At 50.1% G+C, this 3,443-nt stretch overlaps 1 long non-coding RNA gene across 1 annotated transcript; it reads right to left on the bottom strand.

The window, feature by feature from the left end:
- Positions 1 to 387: 387 nt before the first annotated feature.
- Positions 388 to 2,379, bottom strand: LOC125512516. The gene is made up of 3 exons (XR_007285403.1): positions 1,485 to 2,379; positions 1,337 to 1,390; positions 388 to 1,228 (listed from the first exon to the last, which is right to left on the bottom strand). It is a non-coding gene; the product is annotated as an uncharacterized LOC125512516 (long non-coding RNA).
- Between the last annotated feature and the right edge of the window lie 1,064 nt (positions 2,380 to 3,443).

The raw sequence follows: 3,443 nt of genomic DNA, 5'->3' as shown, positions 1-3,443 counted from the left end.
TGATCTTTCTGGCGATCACAACCAACTTATCTCATCATCGAACCGGGATTGTTATTAATCAAGTTATTATTAATACTGTTGACTCACGGTGTGACCGACATGAAATGGGCCCTTATCCGCGGGCGCGGCTATCGATAGATTTCATATACACTCTGCAGAGGTTAGCACACTGTACCCACACTACGGAACCCATGGCCTTGTACTCCCATTCAGGTGGACCAACGACGTTCCGACAAAACCGATCTACTGCCATGACACTCTTCCGGACACTTCGACCCACTCCCAACTGGGCTAGTCCTGGGTGGCCCCGTGTCTACCAAAGACACAACGACCACCGTCGTGGCCAAAACGTCCCTCACGGGGACCAGATCCATAACAACAACAACGGGCACACAAGGTTATGTCTGCTTACCGGGCCAGGGTACGCACGCCCATAACCTTCCCTCGTTGGAGGCACCGGCGAGAGGCACGACAATAGACCCAGTTAGGACCTTCCCATAAAGGTAAGCGTGGTAGCACTGGTTAGCTCGATATGGTGGCACCATGACTCAGCCAGCAGTTGTTCAAGTTCAATTTAATCCGGTTAAACTTGAATGCAATATGCTGAGCCATGATAACATAACATGATGCAATTACAATGCATGAACATGTTATCAACATAAGCACGGGGTGCAACATAACTATCCACCATATCCACAATGAATCATATCCAACTGAGCATAGTATAATGACGAGCATGAATATCACAAGTACAACACTACTCATAGAAACCTAGAATGACCACTAGCATCAACAATAAATATCATGCAAGACATATCAACAATGCTACCATGCAATCATTTAACCAACTGGATGCAAAGGGACATGCATAACGACGGCGCTCGGAACAGACGTTAGTCATGCACCGAAGGCCATCACCAACATCAACATGTACTACTAGCAATCATAAGCATATGAAAGAAATACTAGCAACTAGCAGGGCATGACAACCAGGTGCATAACAACATAGCAAGAAAGTAAGCACTAACCCAGAAGCATTACCGAAACAACGATAACCATATTTTAAACAAGCAAACATTTATTAAATATTCAAGTTGAAAACCATGGCTACTACATTAATATCATGCAAGTGGGTATTTTGGCTTGCCTGGGGATGAAGAAAACACCGGGAAGTTGTGCGGAAAGATCGCAGAAAGATTCGCCGGAAACACTTCTCTCTCGAAAGGGGCTGGTTAACGGCAAGGGCAAAATGGTCATTTTCAGAATGTTGTCACATGGTGAAAATGATACCAAGAGAACGGGCTCGACGAAACGAAAAAGTGGGCTTTGGAATCACCTCAATCGGAGTTCCGAGCAAAAAGTTATGAAGTGTTTTCTGCCAGGGACCTATCTGTAATGAAAACATTTTCAAACAGGGCCTGGACAGAAAAATAGAAAGCGCCTTAAGTGAGAATACATTTTCAGAACTGGGAAAGCGCACTTACAGCGGGAGCAGAAGAGGAATAAGCTTTCTGAAGAGGAATACGTACTCCCACGAAGTACGTTTCCACTTATCCAGCGTGGCAGTGGTGGCCCATGGAGCTGTGCGGCTGACGAGAGGGGCCCGCCTTATCCATCTCCTTCTCTCTCTCTTCTCGTCTGGCTTCTTCCTTGCGCCCGACGAAGAACAGAGGAGAGGTGGGGCTGGGCTCGGCCGGCGTCTGGCTCCGGCGACTCCAGTGGTCCCCGGCGAGGGAGATGCTGCCGGCGGTACCAGGGGGAAGCGCCGCGCTCGCCTAAACCGGTTGGGGGCACTGAGGAAGAGCGGGGTCATGGCGGCTCGCAGCCACAGAGAGCACGGCGGCGGCGACTAAGCTTGGGGACGACGACAACAGATGCTCCGGCGACGGGCTGAGAGGGCAGGGAGGTTCGCCGGACTCCGGGGAAGCCTATGGTGGTGGCTAGGGGAACAGTAGGGCTCTTGTGGCCGCGAATTTAGGAGGAGGCCGAGGGTGGACACGGCGGGCATGGGCGAGGTGTGGTGGCTCCGGAGCTCGGGTGAGTGGACGGTGAGGGAGCTGGGTGTGAGGCGAGGCTGATGAGGTGCTCGGGAGGGCTCGGGGTGGTCTTTGTAGGCGCGGGGTGAGGTGCCGAGCTGTCGTCGCCGCGGACGGGTGGCCGGCGCCGCGGACGCGTGTGCGTGTGCATGGCTCGGAGGCAGGCGACGAGGGAGGGACAGAGGGGAGCTCACGGGGAGGAGGAGGCCAAAGGAGAAGCAGAGGAAGAAGCCGAGCGCCATTAAAGCTCGGTCGGCCACAGTGTGCCCGTGGGCGCTCGACGGCGAGCGTCGGTGGGCGTCGGTGAGGAAACGGACGGAGGGGGAGAGGGGTCCAGGGGAACGGCGACGATGTGGTCCAGCTTCTGGACACGCTCACGCGCGCGAAGGCGGCGAGAGGAGGAGGGGCTCCAGCACAAACAGTCACTGGTCGCGGCCACTACACACAGAGCGCGTGTATAGGCACGCCATTATCGCGGTCACCGCGTGCACATGCATGCAGCGGGAGAAAGGGGCTGGAAATTGTTGTCTAGTGGTAAGGCCTTCCAGGAGAGGTTACAACTGAGGTGGTAGAACGATGAAAAGAGCTCTGGTTGAATGGTAATTAACCTCTAAAGTTTACTGCAGTAAACTTGGCCGTGCACTGGTGATCCACATAAACTTGATTGGGAGAAATGGAGTTGTCTTGGAGGTTTATCTAAGGAAGAGCTAAAATCCTGGAGGTTTAGAGAAGAAATGGACCAATAAATAATAGGGTTGCTTTGCAACTGCATTTTTGGTCCAGAAACTTGATTTGGATGATGCACTCACATGGAGTTATGGAGTGTGATGCAACTTGGCAAATCCTCATGATATGGACATATAAAGATGCTGTAAAAATATCATACCAAATGGACCATCCAAAATGGTAATTGCTTTACAAGCATCATTTCTGTCCAGAAACTTGGAAAATTTCTAGAGAAATATTGGCTCAATGAACCATGCCCAAAATGGGCGAAGGTACGTTATATGGATAATAGAAGGCCTAAAAAAATTGGCAGCCATAATGGAGCAAGATCAAATATACTTGCTTCACAAACTGAACAGAATCAAAGAATTGAAAATGATATCACATGGAGGCATGACATGAGCTCTACTTTGGTGGAGGGCTAAGATAGGATGATATGAGGGATCATGCAAAATGGCAACTCATTTGGATATGCCTAGCTTGCACCTCCTTCACAAAGCTTCTTACTGGATAAAAACTTTGGAAAATCATAATTAACTAATTACTAGGCAAATGAGGTTGCATTTTGGCATGCGGCAATGATATGGACAGGCAAAGGTCTACAAGGAGTTTGAGGTCAATTGGGAAAAGGAAAATAGCACTTGCTTCACAATGTGCCATTTAGGGCAGAATAGGAAATGA

The sequence above is a fragment of the Triticum urartu genome, chromosome 6 (assembly GCF_003073215.2).
Source record: "Triticum urartu cultivar G1812 chromosome 6, Tu2.1, whole genome shotgun sequence".
Classification (NCBI taxonomy): Eukaryota; Viridiplantae; Streptophyta; class Magnoliopsida; order Poales; family Poaceae; genus Triticum; species Triticum urartu.
This window is presented reverse-complemented; position numbering and strand designations above follow the sequence as displayed.